This window comes from Gopherus flavomarginatus, chromosome 4, assembly GCF_025201925.1.
Source record: "Gopherus flavomarginatus isolate rGopFla2 chromosome 4, rGopFla2.mat.asm, whole genome shotgun sequence".
Lineage (NCBI taxonomy): Eukaryota > Metazoa > Chordata > Testudines > Testudinidae > Gopherus > Gopherus flavomarginatus.
The window spans coordinates 211,988,901-212,007,037 of record NC_066620.1 but is presented as its reverse complement, the minus strand read 5'-3'; the positions used below and the strand labels follow the sequence as shown (position 1 = coordinate 212,007,037).

Below are 18,137 nucleotides of genomic sequence, written 5' to 3'. Positions count from 1 at the left end.
TTCCGCCTCCCTCCTGCCCAGGGCTATCAGCTGGCTTGCGGCGTTTTGGAAGCAGGAGAGAGGGGGATGGAACAAGGACTCAGTGCACAGGCTCCCCCTTCCTCTCCTGCCTCCTGAACGCAGCAAAACAGCTGATTGCCCTGGGCAGGAGGGAGGCAGGAGAAGCAAGGACTCGGTGCACCTCCACTCCCTCCCCTGCCTCCTGCCTAGGGCAATCAGCGGAGGCAGGAGCGAAGGAGGAGGAGTGAGGACTCAGCGTGCAGGCTCACCCTCCCTCCCCTGCCTCCCGAACGCCGGAGGCCAGCTGATTGCTGCCGGCAGGAGGCAGGGGAAGCCTGCGCACCGAGTCCTCGCTCCTCCCCGCTCCCTGGGGCAATCAGCTGGCTTGCCACGTTTGGGAGGCAGGGGAGGGAGGGGGTGCCTGCACGCTGAGTCCTCCTCCTCCCCCCTCCCTTCTGCCTCCAAAATGCCGCAAGACAGCTGATTGCCGTGGGCAGGAGGCGGGGGGTGAAGGGGAAAGGTGCTGATATGCAGAGTCTGCTGGCAGGCAGGAGGCGCTGGGGAAAGGCGACCGTAGGGAGGCTGCCAGCTGTGGAGAAAGCAGGCAGCCAAACAAAGTAAGAGTGGAGCATCGCACAACTTTAAATGAGTATGTTCCCTAACAAAACTACATTAAGCGGGACGACTTTAAGTGAGGAGTTATTGTACATGCATCAATAGCAAATTAGCACAAGCAATTTTGGATCTGGGCAAATATTTGAAAAAACATAACAGAAAGTTATATAGGGTTATGGAAAAGGCAATAAGAAGAGGTTTTATAAGTACATTAGGAGCAACAGAATGACAAGGGAAAGCATGTGTCCATTACTTTACTAAGGCCTCTGACAGTCTCACATTAGAGACACAAGAGGCGGGTGAGGTAATATCTTTTACTGGACCAAATTCTGTTGGTGAGAGAGACAAGTTTAAACAGAGCTCTTCTTCAGATCTGGAAAATGTACTCATTGTCATAGCGAAATACAAAGTAGATCAGATTGTTCATCATAAATACCTCACACTTATTTCAAGGGACTTTTCATGGTGAAGTAAAGCCATTAACACCCCTCCAGTCATAGAGAGGAAAGGAAATCTGGGGGTTATAGATTGTTGTAAGAAGCCATTGATCTAGAATTTCTATTCAGTCTGTGATTTTTAGTATCTAGCAAAGTTATGCATTTAAGCTCCCAGGCTCATCTTTTGAGGGTGTTATTCAAGTTTCCTTTGAGGATGAGGACTGAGAGGTCATATAGAGAGTGATTGCATTATGAAAAGTGTTCACTCACAGGTGATATGGTGTTTTTGTCTTTTATAATTTTTCTGTCTGAGTTCATTCGATAGTCTCATTTCATCCACTTAGTAGTTTTGGGGCTTTTAGTGCACCGGCAATGTACACCATATGTTCTAACAGGCACGTGTAGACAAAAGATTCCCGCCTTGTGCCAACAGAATAAAAGGGGTGGAGCAGAACAAAGAGGGCAGCCAATCATGAGAAAGCAGGGCCGGCTCCAGGCACCAGCTGAGCAAGCAGGTGCTTGGGACGGCCAAGGGGAAGGGGCGGCATGTCGGGCTCTTGCGTGGCGGCTCCCACAGTCCCTCTCAGAGGGAAGGACCGGCCGCTGAATTGCCGCTGAAGAAGAAAGTGGTGTGGTGAAGCAGCTGCTGATCGCGGCCTTTTTTATTTTTGGCGCCGCTTGGGGTGGCAAAAACCCTGGAGCCAGCCCTGTGAGAAAGCCCCTGCTTTCCACCTAAGATGTCCGCTGGAACTAACAAGGACTGTACCGGGGAAAGGATTGTGCCCAGACTAGGAAGGCGTCTAGTCTGTGAAAGAAGCTTATTGGACTATCTCTGAGGATGAGATATTACTTGTAATCAGTTTCTTAAGGTATTAGGCTTAGATTTGCATCTTTTTGCTTTATTTTTCTTGGTGACTTACTTTGTTCTGTCTGTTATTACTTGAAACCACTTAAATCCTACTTTTTATTCTTAATAAAATCACTTTTGTTTATTAATGAACCCAGAGTAAGTGATTAATACCTGGGGTTAAAAACAGCTGTGCATATCTCTCTATCAGTGTTATAGGCAGCTGACAATTTATGAGTTTACCTTGTATAAGCTTTATACAAAGGAAAACGGATTTATTTAGGACCCACTGCGGTCTGGGTGCTGGAGGCAGGTAATCTGCTAAACTGTTTTCAGTTAAGTCTGCAGCTTTGGGTTGTGGCCCAGACCCTGAGTCTGTATTGCAGCAGGCTAGCGTGTCTGGCTCAACAAGACAGGGTTCTGGAATCCCAAACTGGCAGGGAAAACGGGCTCAGAGGTAATCTCAGCACATTAGGTGACATTCCCAAGGTGATCTCTGTGACCAAACCAGTCACAGAGGGGGTTCAGGAAAGGTTTCTTTCAGGATACAGTCCCCACTGAGTACGGTTGTAATTGTTTGATGATACCCCATATGCATTCCATGGGAACTAGGACAGCTCACCAATATGCCAACCTCATAATTTTGCTAGATACTAAAAATCATGGACTGAACAGAAACGCTGGATGTATGGCTTCTTACAATCTATAACCTACTTAACACCCTCCCACTCCAGCATCACCTCTTCCTTTCCTTTCCTTGCTATGACTGGACAGCTGTTAACAGGCAACTTTACCTTTAATTGTCCCTTGAAATGTGTGTTTACTTACGCTAAGCAATCTATTCCATGTTGTATTTAGCTGTGACACTCTGGGTATATCTACACTGCAAGTGTTGGAGTAAATCACAAATTATGAGTCAACAGCATGATGTGGTTGCAAAATAAGGCTAATATCTTTCTGGGCTGTATTAACAGGAGCGTCATATCTAAGACACAGGGAGTAACTGTTCCACTCTGCTCAGCACTGATGAAGCTTCAGCTGGAGTACTGTATCCAGTTTTGAGCTCCATATTTTAGGAAAGATGTGGATAAATTACAGAGAATCCAGAAAAGAGCAACAGAAGGGATAAAAGGTTTAGAAAACCTGACCTACGGGGAAAGGTTAAGAAAACTGGGCATGTTTAGTTTTGAGAAAAGACAACTGAGGAGGGATCCAATAACAGTTTTCAAATATGTTAAGGGCTGTTAGTGATCCACTATTCTCCATGTCCATTAAAAGGTAGAACAAGTAGTACTGGGCTTAATCTGCTGCAAGACAGATTTAGGTTAGATACTAGGAAAAAAAATCTAACTCAAAGGGTAGTTAAGATCTGGAACAGGCTTCCAAGAGCAGCTGTGGAATCCCCATCATTGGAGGTTTTTAAGAACAGGTTGGACAAACACCTGTCATAGATAGCCTACGTGTTACTAGAGGGCTGGACTTGACTTCTCAAGGTCCCATCCAGCCATATAGAAACTTATAAGCTACAAATGAGCCTTATCTATAAATAAGGTTGCTGAAACATCTGAAGAGGCTTGCAGTTTTCCCGTCTTCTGGAAGTTTCTAGTTACTGACACCAAAAGGAGTAATTTTGTTATATTAGTTCCACATACACTGGCCAATAGTTACATCTTAAAATTCTGGATAAATTTTGTAAACTTTAGTGCCTCAAGTTAAGAAATCAAATCCTTATTTAGGTATTTAAATGGTTTGACTTCCATTGGCGTTGAACATCAACAGAAGCTGTGGGTGCTCAACACCTTTCTATGAGTCAGAGCACTTTTACCTTGAGTACCCAATTTTAGGCAACTCCATTGAAAATGTTGGTTTTAAGGCTACAATTAAATTTAAGAAACAGAACAAAACCCAATAAGTGTAACTAAAACTAACTACTTTAAATGAAAAGGTTCTTGCCCATAATTCCCATTCCCCAAAGTCTGAAAATTCTGCTAGCATGTTTGTTTTCTCTATCATTTTTTCTGAAGTCCCATGAGTTGTTTCTCCACCCATCTTTGAAGTATTTTTAGTCTTAATGTGATCTAAGTTGTATAGTCACCTCTGATTCTGATTAATTTAATATGAACATGAAAAAGAAGAGTTGGTCTCTTCAATGTTAACCAAATTATTCTCACTGATTCAGCAGAAGTCCACAGCCCAACAAAGATCAAAGTGTCTTTATTCAGTTAACACTTGAACACTTATAACAATGTTGCCTTAACAACCTCTTTTGGCAAAATAGTCCAGTCTAATTCCAATTAAACTTACTGTTAGAAATCCTTCCTTAATATGAATTTTTTCCTGCTGATGGCTGACAAAAAATGACATCGTGTCTTCAAATCAGCGATTAACTTATTTATTTCGGCAAATGGATGACCAGAAATTCCGTTTAGAACAATTTAAGCATTTCAGGCTAGAATGGTCTTCATGTTTAGATCTTTAAAAATAACATTTGTATGCTTTTTCAGAGAAGCTTTAGCCAGAAAGCACAGTGCTATCTGAAATATCTTCTGCAGATAAGCAAAAGGAATCTTGAGTGCTTTCTTTAGGCATCAATCCTACCAGTAAGAATCTTATATAAAACAAGCCATAATTTCCTTTTGGAGAAAAACTGAAGCAGTTCAAAACTTTCCACAGCTTTCCTCTGGTATAAGATGCTGAGTTTCATTCCCACCTGAATTGAGGACTGAAATGGGAATTAAGAAATTTTTTTTTGCCACAGTTGATTAGAAGTCACCACATTTGAAGAATTCAACAAACAAGTTAGGCTTCTGTAAACACCTCAGAGTTCAATTAATCTGTGTGCTGAGGATAACACATTATATATACACATCACTTCGATCATCTCTGGAGGTCTTTGCAATGGCACAAGAGCCTTTTGCTGACCCTTTACACAGGGGCAAATTTCATCTGAAAGAAGAAAAGAAAGAGCTGACAAGCCTATCAGCTAGATATGGAAAAACCCTGATAACCTCTAACTTTAGCTGACACCAAAGGACATCATCAATGTGGCTAAATGACATTATCAAGTGGAATTTCTTTTTACTCATAATGCAACTTTTCTAGAGTAAATCATAAATATTTCTGAGGAGTTTCTCTAACAGGGACACAAAGAGGAGACATGTTCTTCAGTTTTATTCATGCAAAACAATCCAAGTCTGACTCTCCAAACAGGCTATACAGGCAAGTCGCATCATATGTGCATTTAACATACGTGAATTCAACTATATGCGCTCGGCAAAAAAAAGAAAAACAAGATACCTGTAAATAATGCCGGTGATTCCACCCAATGAGCATATGCCCTGGAGTGAGCATGAGATGGGAGACGTGAATCTGCCGTACCCTCAGTCAGTCTCAGTTCCCATGTGCCTCTCATAGTGTCAGCATCTCACCACGCTGAGTGTGATTCTAGTGTTTAAAGACACGTATTTTTCGTACAACATGGCCCCTAAACGCAAGCCAACTACTTCATCTGATGCTCAAACGAAGAAACAGCGATCTTTTCCAACACTGGAGGAAAAACTGGCTGTGTTGGACTTATTGAGAGACAGTATGTCGGTCTCCAACGTGGCGCATAAATATGGCCGCAATGAATCTAGCATCTGTGCTATCAAGATTCAAGAGAGAAATTCGTCAAGACGTGGCATCAAGTGCTCCAATAACTGCTAAGCTGACGAGCCAGGTGCGTGATAAGACTTTAGTGAAGACTGAAAAAGCATTAAACTCATGACTGGACGTCATAATTATAAACGTGTGCCAATCAGTGTCAACACACTGCAAGAAAAGGCTCTCAGCCTCTACATGCTGTTCAGTCCTCCTGCCAAAGAGGGACGCCCTTCTGATGAGAAGGAATTCAAAGCCAGCAAAGGTTGGCTTAATAGTTTTAGGAACCGCTTCAACCTCAAAAACGTGCAGACTACTGGTGAAGCTGCATCTGCCAATGAAGAGGCAGCAAAGGGACAGCTCAGTGGTTTGAGCACTGGCCGCTAAACCCAAGGTTGTGGGTTCAATCCTTGAGAGGACCACTTAGGGATCTGGGGCAAAAATCTGTCTGAGGATTGGTCCTGATTTGAGCAGGGGGTTGGACTAGATGACCTCCTGAGGTCCCTTCCAAACCTGAGATTCTATGTTATAAAAGCCTACCCCAAACAATTAAAGAAAATCATAGAAGAAAAGGGCTATCTTCCGGAACAAGCTTTCAATGCTGATGAGACTGGGCTCTTCCAGAAAAAAATGCCCAACCGCACTTACATTTGGAAATCAGAAAGACAAGCCCTTGGCTTCAAAGCAGCTAAAGACCATGTGACTGTGCTGTCTTGTGGCAATGCGGCTGGGCATTTAATAAAGAGACCGTATTTAGTCCCTGACATTTAACACACAAGCTTGAGACTTGGGAAACACACTATGAGCTCAAGTGTCCTACAGAGAAGCTCTGAAAGCTGCAGGTCAAACCACGAAGTAATATTAACTAATTAAAGCCACCACACCTGTCTTGGGTATGTAGCCTATGCATGAGAATGGCCATACTGGGTCAGAACAAAGGTCCATCTAGCCCAGTATCCTGTCTTCCAACAGCGGCCAATGCCAGATGCCCCAGAGGGAATGAACAGAACAGTTAATCATCAAGTGATTCATCCCCTGTCGCTCAATCCCAGCTTCTTGCAAACAGAGGCTAGGGACACCATCCCTGCCAATCCCAGCTAACAGCCATCGATGGACCTATCCTTTATGAACTTATCTAGTTCTTTTTTGAACCGTGTTGTAGTCTTCGCCTTCACAACACTTCACTCTGCAATTGCAGCAACTAACCATTAAAGCACATCAAGTCAATATGGTCTAGTTTTCCAGTAATTTTTTCCTTTATGGACTTCTAAGGCAGAATTTTTAACTGCTGATGCACTACAGACTGGCTGCCAGTCTGATCCATGGAAAGCAAACCCTTAGGATACAGAGGTGAGACAGAATGCTTTGAGAAGTTCCAATGATTGGTTCCACATTTACAGATGCCTCAGCAAAAGGCATCTCTGACAGGTTTAAACAATTTTCACCTGAGATGGAGAAAGAACAAGAAAAAAAGAAAAAACCTGAAAACTTACCTCTACCTTTCCAGAGGTGGACGATGACTCATGGGAAAAAATGGACTCTCCAGTAAATTAAACAGTAAAACAAAAGAATCCTAGAACTTCAGCAAACACAAGCACTGATCGTCCATGGGCAGTCTTCAGATGAACTCTCCCGGCAGGGGACCAACAGCAGTTATTGAATTCTGGTGAGAAAAAGGGCAAACAGACATTTTGGTTACATTACTGTCTCCCAATAAACAAAATGACAGGATTCAACTTTCAGCATCTTAAGTGAAAAATAGCAGTTAGTTAATTTCAACATTAATTTGTGGCAATATCATATTAAAAGCATGTTGGTCTTATTAATGCTACACACACCAAGGCAGTTTGTTCTTTGGTTGCATTACAAAAAGGCTTAATAGGGTAGCAGTTTTTCCAGCCTTTAGTGACTTGGAAAAAAATCAACATTTAAAGACCTTATTCCTCAGAAAATCCATGCTAAAGAATGGAAGTTTCACAGTCCAGAAACTCTAGAGCTTTTAACAAACATTAGGTTCAATGTCACTAACAGATATGCTTATCTTCTGCCTCTTTCCCTCTCTTATACAATTCCTAACACAGAATACCCACAGGAAAAAGCAGCACAGATCCAGAAACAAACTGATTACAATTTGTGATAGCCAGACATCATCCATGAAGACACAAATGAGCATCAAAAAATTAAGCTGACGTTCATCAGCGCTAGACTGGTGGTCAACAGTCCTCAAATCATCAGTGAATTCATTATGGATGGGCCCCAGATGCAATATGATCACCATCTGAGCACTGCTTCACAGGATGTGGGTACGAATTTGCTTCTGTTATAGTTCAAGAAGGATCATCCAGTGACTAGGGCACTAACCCAGGACTCAGGAAACCTGAGTTCAAGTCCCCGCTCCTCCACAGACTACAGCAAGTCATTTAGCTTCTCTGTGCCTCAGTGCCCCATCTGTAAAATGGAAATAAATAGTACTTCCTTACCTCGCAGGGGTGTTGAGAATAAATATATTAAAGATTGCAAAGGGCTCATAATACAGCAAATGGGGATATATAAGTGCCTAAGAAACTGCAAATTACTATCCGTCTGGAACAAAAGGAAACCAGGCAGTAATTATGACTCCCTAAAGCCACAATTCCTTCCCTCAGCTGCTCCTGCAGCAGGAGACCAGTGCCTCATCCCCATTCTATGGGCTGTGTACAGAGCCCACTACAACGAGGCCCTGATCTCTAACTGGAGTTCCCTAGGTGCTACAGTAACAACAGTAAAAAGAACAGGAGTACCTGTGGCACCTTAGAGACTAACGAACTTATTTGAGCATAAGCTTTCATGGGCTAAAACCCACTTCATCGGATGCATGCAGTGGAAAATACAGTAGGAAGAGAGAGATATATACACAGAGAACATGAAACGATGGGTGTCACCATACACATTCTAATGAGAACAATCAGTTAAGGTGAGCTATTACCAGCAGGAGAGAAAAAAAACTTTTTGTAGTGGTAATCAAAATGGTCCATTTGCAGCAGTTGACAAGAAGTTGTGAGGAACAGTGGGGGGGATAAACATGGGGAAATAGTTTTACTTTGTGTATTTACCCATCCAGTCCCAGTCTTTATTCAAGACTAATTTAATGGTGTCCATTTTGCAAATTAATTCCAATTCAGCAGTCTCTCATTGGAGTCTGTTTTTGAAGTTTTTTTGTCATAATATTGAGACTTTTAGATCTGTAATCGAGTGATCAGGGAGATTGAAGTGTTCTCTGACTGGTTTTTGAATGTTATAATTCTTGACGTCTGAGTTGTGTCCATTTATTCTTTTACGTAGAGACTGTCCGGTCTGGCCAATGTACATGGCGGAAGCATGTTAAACATTAACATCAGGCCCAGAGATGGTCCACCTCGCTTCTACCAGATTACAAACAGAATACGGCACCTACCAGTAATGTGTACACTTGGAACTTACCCAAAGCTTAAAGCAACTGGTCAGCATAACTGATAGAAAGTGTTAGCAAAAATTGGAAATCACACAAGGCCATCCTACTAGAGCCTGAATAATGCAATTGCACAAACCTGGGGGAAAATGACGCTACTCAAAAAACTATCTTGGTTAAAAAGAGATGTGAAAGCAGCAATAAAATATGGAAAAAAACCAATATATAAGGACCACAAAAAGGGGAAGTTAATAGCAACAAATTAAAGTTAAAAAAATGCAGGCAACTGATAAGTACAACAAAATCAATGAAATATTATTGGCCAATAGGGTTAAAGCCAACAAGGCATTTTTAAATCATATTAGGAACAATAAGACATTTGACTTAGTACCACATGACATTTTGTTTTAAAAATTTGCTTTACATGGAACTAACAGGGCACATATTACATGAATTAAAAACATAATAACAGCTAAACTTTGAGACCAGTGAATATGGAGATATTAACAAGTAGGGCAGTTACTAGTGGAGTCCTGTAGGGATCGGTTCTTAGTATAACACTATTCAACACCTTTATCAGTGATCTAGATGATAATATAAAATCTTTGCTGATAAAATTTGCAGAGGACACAAAGATTGGTGGGATAGCAAACAACGAGGACAAGATACTGTTACAAAGCAATCTGAGTCACCAGGTTAAGTGCCTCAATCCCACAAAGTGTGTTTCAATACAACAAAATGTACGGTAATACATCTGTGAACAAAGAATGCAGCCAAAACTACAAGATAGGAGACGGGGTTGGAAAGCAGTGACTCAGAGAAGGACTTGGGGTCATCGTAGGTAACCGCCTCAACATGAGTGCTCAGTACAATATTGTGGCAAAGGCGGCCGCTACAGTCACTGAATGTATAAAAAGGGGAATATCTAGTACAAGTAGGGAAGTGATCTTGCTTTGGTACACTACACTGGTAAGAGCACTACTAGATTAGACACCAGCACTGGACACACGCTTCAGGGAGGATGAAGAAATACTGGAGAAAGTCAAAGAGTCACAAAAACAATCCGGGGGGCTGGAAAACAAGCCTTACAATGTGAGATTTAAGGAGCTCAATCTATTCATTTTATCAAAAGGAAGGCTGAGAGGTGATATGAGGGGAGGGAATAGCTCAGTGGTTTGAGCACTGGCCTGCTAAACCCAGGGTTGAGAGTTCCATCCTTGAGGGGGCCATTTAGGGATTCACTCACAAAAGCTCATGCTCCAATACGTTTGCTAGTCTATAAGGTGCCACAGAACTCTTTGCCACTTTTACAGATCCAGATTAACATGGCTATCCCTCTGATACGGTGTATAGTTAGTTACACGTGGGAAATATATCTGATGGCAGAGGCATTTCAATCTTGCAGACAAAGGCAAAACAAGATCCAAGGGTTGGAAATTGAAGATAAACAAATTCAACCTTGAAATAAGTGAAGATAATTAAACCTGGAACAGCTTAGCAGGGGAGGTGGTAGACTCACCATCACTTGTAGTCTTTAAAATAAAATTAGACATTTTTCTGAAAGATAACGCTTTAATCCAGTTTCAGGGAAAACAAACAACCTACAGCCTGTGCACACAGGAGGGGAGATTAGATGATCACAGTGGTACCTTCTGGAGTTTGATTATATGAATCTACTGAGCACATCAAAGAACAAGAAAGGGCAAGAAGGGAGATAGATGAGACTATTGAATTCTAACCTAACCACAAACACAATTAAGTTTCTCCCAACCCCCGGGAACTAGAAAATCTTTTGAATTCCTTCATTTAACAGACAGCGACAAAGGAAACCTAGGACTTCAAACTCATTTATAAACCCTAAAAGACCAAGGAGTTCATAAAGAAGTTGACTGAGACTCTGTCAGCAATAGTGAAGTTCTCTGGACTTATAACCCTAGGTGATGTCAATATCATAGAATACCAGGGTTGGAAGGGACTTCAGGAGGTCATCTAGTCCAACCCCCTGCTCAAAGCAGGACCAATCCCCAGACAGATTTTTGCCCCAAATCCCTAAATGGCCCCCTCAAGGATTGAACTCACAATCCTGCGTTTAGCAGGCCAATGCTCAAACCACTGAGCTATCACTCCCACCTCCTATTCATGCTGACAGGACCTTGGACACAAACACCCCAAAATTTGTCTCCTCTCTTTCCATCCTAAAACATTCACTAATAATTTCTAGTCTAATTCACAGGGCTGGCCATACATTGGATCGGATGTAGACAGAGATCATCATAAACCAAACGCTGCTCTGGGTTAGACTACCACCTAACATAAGCAGCATGAAAAAAAATAATGAGTCCTTGGGGCACCTTAGAGACTAACAAATTTATTTGAGCATACTCTTCCGTGGGCTAGAACCCACTTCATCAGATGTATGAAGTAAAAGATACAGGAGCAGGTATAAATACATGAAAGGATGTGGGGTGCTTTACCAAGTGTTAAGTCAGTCTAACAAGATAAATCAACTAACAGCAGGATACCAAGGGAGGAGAAGTAACTTTTGAAGTGGTAAGAAAGTGGCCCATTACAGACAGTTGACAAGAAGGTGTGAATAACAGTAGGGAGAAATTAGTATTGGGGAAATTAAGTTTAGCTTTTGTAATGACCCAACCACTCCCAGTCTTTATTCAGGCCTAATCTGATGGTATCTAGCTTGCAAATTAATTCCAGTTCTGCAGCTTCACGTTGGAGCCCTGTTTTTAAAGATTTTTTCGGGACGAATTGCCACTTTGAGTGACCAGAGAGACTGAAGTGTTCTCCTACTGGTTTTTTAATGTTATGATTCCTGATGTCACATTTGTGTCCATTTATTCTTTTGAGTAGAGACCACCCGGTTTGGCCAATGTACATGGCAGAGGGGCATTGCTGGCACATGATGGCATATATCACATTGGTAGATGTGCAGCTGAACGAGCCCGAGATGGTGTGGCTGATGTGGTTAGGTCCTATGATGCTGTCCCTTGAATAGATATGTGGACAGGGTTGGCACCAGGGTTTGGTTCCTAGGTTGGTGTTTCTATTTTGTGGTGTGCAGTTGCTGGTATTTGCTTCAGGCTGGGAGGCTGGTCTGTAAGCGAGGACTGGCCTGTCTCCCAAGGTCTGTGAGGGTGAGGGATCGTCTTTCAGGATAGGTTGTAGATCCCTGATGATGCGCTGGAGAGGTTTTAGTTGGTGACTGTAGGTGACAGCTAGTGGCGTTCTGTTACTTTCTTTGTTGTGGCTGTCTTGTAGCTGGTGACTTCTCGGTATCCTTCTGGCTCTGTCAGTCTGTTTCTTCACTTCATCGGGTAGGTATTCCAGTTTTAAGAAGGCTTGATAAAGATTCTGTATGTGTTTGTCTCTATCTGACGGATCAGAGCAAATGCGGTTGTATCGCAGAGCTTGGCTGTAGACAACGGATCAAGTGGTGTGGTCTGGATGAAAGCTGGAGGCATGCAGGTAAGTATAGCGGTCAGCAGGTTTCCGGTATAGGGTGGAGGTTACGTGCCCATCGCTTATTAGCACTGTAGTGTCTAGGAGTGGACCTCTTCTGTGGACTGGTCCAGGCTGAGGCTGATGGTGGAGCGGAAATCGTTGAACTCTTGATGGAATTCCTCAAGGGCCTCCCTGCCTCTGGGCACCAGGATAGTGATTTTGTATGATTCAGCCAAGAAATATCACGGACTCCCCAGATTCCAGTACATAAAGGTCGACTAATTTAAATCAAAGTGATTTAAATTACTGATTATATACATATTTTAAATCAGCAGGCAAGAAATCTTGATTTAAAAATCATTGATTTTAATCTCATTTTGCATTTACTTTTTATTTGTTTTCCTATAGAAAGGCTGAGTATTGATTAGTAACCATTAAAAAAACCGTTACTCACCTTTCTGTAACTGTTGTTCCTTGAGATGTGTTGCTCATATCTATTCCAGTTAGGTGTGTGCGCGCGCGGCGTGCACGGATGTCAGAAACTTTTTCCCTAGCAGCTACCCGTTGGGCTGGCTGGGGAGCCCCCTGGAGTGGCGCCGGTATGGTGCTTTATATAAGACCCTGCCGGCCCGACCCCCCTTCAGTTCCTTCTTGCCGGCTACTCCGACAGAGGGGAAGGTGAGCGGGAATGGAATAGATATGAGCAACACATCTCGAAGAACAACAGTTACAGAAAGGAGATTAACCGTTTTTTCTTCTTCAAGTGCTTGCTCATATCAATTTCAGGTAGGTGACTCCCAAGCCTTACCTCGGAAGTGGGGTCAGAGTCAAGGTACCGCAGAATGAAGAATTGCTCTGCCAAAAACCACATCATCACGAGAGTGCTGGACGATGGCATAGTGGGATGTGAAGGTGTGCACTGAGGCCCACGTGGCAGCTCTGCAAATTTCCTGAAGGGGAACGTGTGCCAGAAAGGCTGCTGATCATGCCTGAGCTCTAGTGGAGTGAGCCATGAGAGCAGGAGGAGGGATGTGTGCCAAGCTGAAGCAGGTACGGATACATGCTGTGATCCATGAAGATATCTGCTGGGAGGAGACCAGTGCGCCTTTCATGCAATCTGCGATGGCCACGAACAACTGGGTTGTCTTATGGAATGGTTTTGTCCAGTCTATATAGAAGGCGAGCGCCCTCCTAATGTCCAGTGAATGGAGGAGTTGTTCCCGAAGGTCGGTGTGTGGTTTTGGGTAAAAATCTGCCAGGAAAATGTCCTGACTTACATGGAAATGGGACAACACTTTTGGCAGCAAGGCTGGGTAAGGTCTCAGCTGGACTTTATCTTTATGAAAAATGGTATAAGGTGGTTCACAGGTAAGAGCCCGTAGCTCAGACACCCGAAGCGCTGAAGTGATGGCCACTAGGAAGGTGACCTTCCAGGAAAGATAGAGGAGTGAGCAGGAAGCCAGTAGCTCGAAGGGAGGGCCCATAAGGCAGGAAAGAACCAAGTTAAGGTCCCATGCAGGTCCAGGCGGCTTTGTTGGAGGATAGATTTTTTTCCAGGCCTTTGAGGAAACGCCATATGAGCGGGTGTGCAAACACCAAGCACCTGGGTGGAACGCAGAAATGACTGCGAGGTGGACCCTGAGAGCGCCAAACGCTAAATATAAATATATTCATAGTCTTCATTTTTATATATTGCTGTTATGTTATTTACTTACTAGATTAATTTTTACTTGTGATTTCTGTCAAGCTTCACTTGGATGAAAACTAGAATTCAATGAATACACAAGAACAGCATCTAAAAATTGTTTATTACATAAATAAAACTGCTTTAAATGTACTGGACACCTAACGAAAGAGCAGGTTTATTAATACGTTTTGCATTTTAGAAAAACTGGTTGTTTTTTTAAACAAAAGTAACATTATCTGCAGTTATGGAACTGAACTGATTGTTTCTGGTCACCACGACCTTCAAGATTTTAGAACTAGGAGAGCTCCTTTTTCTCACCTCAGTTTTATTCATAGAATGAAGGAAGAAAATAAGCTTTCCTGCTTTTTCAACCCCTCATCAGTTTCTCAACTTTGAATGAACTAATCATTGAAGTAAAATAGCTGAATGAACTGAAATGAAGAAAATCTTCTCTTTGCACCTGCAGAAGAGGCTACTGCTATCAAAAGCTGGTTTAATACTTAAACAAATTTTGGTTCCAGGTGCTTAACCAGGGACTTTCACCAGTTCAGTGGTTTCTTAAAAATTTTGTCAGCAAACACGTACTGGTTGATTTTTTTAATTTAATTTAAATGATTTAATAGATTATAATAAGTTTAGGCTTTAATATAGGTTGCCATAATTTTAAATAGGTTTATTTTTAAAAAGAAAATGCATTTAATTTAAACAAATTAACTTTTTTTTTTAATCGTCTATTTTTATCCACTCTGATATTTGGTGGCAACAGCCCAGCAAGGGACCAAAGAGCAATCAAATTGCGCATCGTTATGACCACATATTAACCACTGTAATCAAAATAACAGCTCCCAAACAACATTCTGCCTTCACATCATTCACATAGGTCTCTGTGTGACTAGCATAATATGAAAAGAAACTACAGCACTGAAATCTAGGTAAGGTAGAAATACTGAAACAAAATTTTCAGTATGTAAAAAATACACTAAGGCAAAACAACAGGCTAAAATCCTTTTTCTCTTCTTCTGCAGAAGCCACCCAAAAAAGCTTTTCTGGTTAATGAAGCCCAACTGACTGTAGCCTGCAGAAGAATCCAGTACCACTTTCTGCTATCTTCTTCCTTACTGAACATCCCCCATATCGCCAATAGTTTCTTGGGGTACACAGAATCAAATATTACATACAACTTCAATATCTGGTCACCTCCCTTCCCCAAGTTTGATCCTTCTCCACATCAGGAAGCCCTGGACAAACTGAATGAAACAGAAGCCTCCACTTGCGAGTCAGACCTTTGCCTTTCCTGGCTGGGGAAAGTTTCAAGAATAACTGACAGATTGCCAGTGCCTCGTCCAACGAAGGACCTGTCTCTCCCAGTTTACAGCAAGACCAATCTTGAAACATTTATTAACTCTACAGAACAAGACTTCCACCACCTGGAGTCAAATCTCCTACTCCTGAGCAAGCTGACTGAGAAGATAATGAACAGCAGTTCCTGAGCACATCATCTATAGCCTATAACCTAGATACAGGTTCAATATCACCCCTGTACCACTCTCTCCACAAGCTCCTTACTGAACTTCATCAAGATTCTAGTCTTTTCTTTGAAATCTTGCAAAAAAACTGGTACCAAGGTACCTAAAAGTTCACCTCATCCTCCAAGTCTCAATTGCTCAACCGCTCTGCTCCTCATGAATAAAGGAACTATTTACCACAAAGGTGACGCTCACAGGGGTTTTCTTGGCAGCTGTGTTGTAGAATTCACTCTCAGAGGACTAAGATTAGCCAACACGCTCATCAATTTTCAGATCTAAATGTAATAAAAAAAATCTCACATCTCTGACTACTTTTTCCCACAAAGCAACACACCCTATTAGTATTTAGGTCAGAGAAAGAATTTAAAGTGTAGAAATTACTGTCCATGAAGGGCTGCAGGTAGAGAAAATGGAGAGGAAACTTCGCTTTCATTTGTTGATGTACAGTACTTTGTAAAAGTTTTTTACACTTCAAATGGTGCTCACAGGCCATGGTATAAGAACCTGAACAGAACAGAATAGTGGATGTAGCCTTTTATCCCTTCAGGGATACCTTAAGTGCCATGTCACTTACGCTTCCTCCACTACAAGGAACAAGTTTCACCAATTCAATCCCGCATATTGCAGCAGCCAAATCACTGACCTAAACCATCATAATTTTTTCAGCCACCAAGTCTCCCAAAATTTTCACCCATGTAAAACCTTGTATTCAAAACCCAAATTCCAATATGTAACAAATCATAAATTGGTCAGAATTCAACTGGCAGAAGCACAGACATTGGTCATATGAGTCTGCACTCCACCCTATGATCTACTGTCAGAATTCAAATGAGAAAGGTTTCAGAGTGGTAACCGTGTTAGGCTGTATCAGCAAAAACAACAAATAGTCCTTAGAGACGAACAAACAGGGATCTGGTCGCTCAATAACGGACTTAGAAGTGGCAATTCTTCACAAAAAATTTTCAAAAACAGACTCCAATGAGAAACTGCAGAACTGGAATTAATTTGCAAACTGGACACCATCAAATTAGGCCTCAATAAAGATTGGAAGTGGATGGATGAGTCATTACAAAAACTAATTTCCCCATACTAATTTCCCCCTACTGTTACTCACACCTTCTTGTCAACTGTTTGAAATGGGCCGCCCCCATTAACACTATAAAGGTGATTTTTCCTATCTAGGTATTCTACTGCTAATTGAATTGTCTTGTTACCACTGACCCCCGAACTTGCTAAGGCAACTCCCATATTTTCATATACTGTGTATAAATACCTGCTACTGTATTTTCAACTCCATGCATCTGATGAAGTGGGTTTTAGCCCACAAAAGCTTATGACCAAATAAATTTGTTAGTCTCTAAGGTGCCACAAGGACTCCTTGTTGTTTTTTCAAATGAGAAAGTGAGCCGCCCAAAAGGGGAACCTTTGCTAATAGTCAGATCAGCATAACAATCATCTATTTCTCAAGCCAATCAAAAGCTATACAGTTTCTGGTAATCAGGTATACTGATTACAGAATCAAACACATAGGCCAGAGTCTCATTATTACTTCTCTGTTGGCCATTGTTGTAGCTCTCTCTCTATAATATAGCATCACACACATATTCTTACATTCCTTATTGAAAAGACTACTTATCTGAAAGTTTATATATAATTACATGGACCTATCTGAAACTTATATATAAACTTTCAGATAAGGAGTCTTTTCAATAAGGAATGTAGGAATCGCCAGACTGGATCAGACAGGTCCATGTAATTCAGTGGTCTGCACCAACTGCTTCAGAGGAAAGCATATGAAGTAGTAAGCAGATGTGGGTTAGCCTGCCTCATGTGAAAGTCTTCTCTTAACCTCTGACAGTTAAAAGAGTATTGTTCAAACCCTGAGGCATGAGGTTTTATAGCTCTCAAACTTTTTTTTAGCATTAACTAAGCAACTCTGGATAAACTTGTTATCCACATAAATGTCTGCTCCCTCTTTAAATCCTATTAAGTTCTTGGCTGCAGCATCATGAGGCAATGCGTTCCACAGCCATATGTATTATGCAGAAAAGCATTTCTTTTTCCTAGATTTTAAATTTACCACATTTCCACTTAACTGAATGACTCATTGTTCTTGTTCTGTGAACTAAGGAGAATAGAAGTTTCCGATCTATCCTCTCTACACCATTCGTTAGTTGTATGTCTCCTTGTCGCCTCTCTAAGGTAAGCAATCCCTACCTTTTCAATCTCACTTAGTATGAGAGTTTTTCTACTCCCCTAATCATTCTGGATGCCACTCCCTGACCCCTTCTTATCCTGCAATATTCTGTTTGAGATAGAATCATAGGACAGGAGGGGATCTCAAGAGGTAATCTAGTCCAGTCCCCTGCACTCGTGGCAGGAGTAAGTATTATCTATTCTAGACCAACCCTGACAGGTGTTTGTTCTAACCTGCTCTTAAATATCTCCAGTGATGGAGATTCCACAACCTCCCTAGGCAATTTATTCCAGTGCATGGAGTGAA

General features: G+C 41.9%; 1 protein-coding gene across 7 annotated transcripts in view; it reads right to left on the bottom strand.

Moving 5' to 3' along the window:
* NCOA1 (nuclear receptor coactivator 1) overlaps window positions 1-18,137 on the bottom strand; it is a 305,911-nt gene that overhangs the window by 234,040 nt on the left and 53,734 nt on the right. For 6 of the 7 annotated variants that reach the window (XM_050948715.1, XM_050948719.1, XM_050948722.1 and 3 more), the window contains exon 2: window positions 7,032-7,201. The gene's annotated coding sequence lies outside the window, so the exon portion shown is untranslated. Of the gene's footprint in view, window positions 1-5,196; window positions 5,344-7,031; window positions 7,202-18,137 lie in introns of all 7 variants that reach the window. The other variant, XM_050948717.1, reaches the window with a different exon arrangement.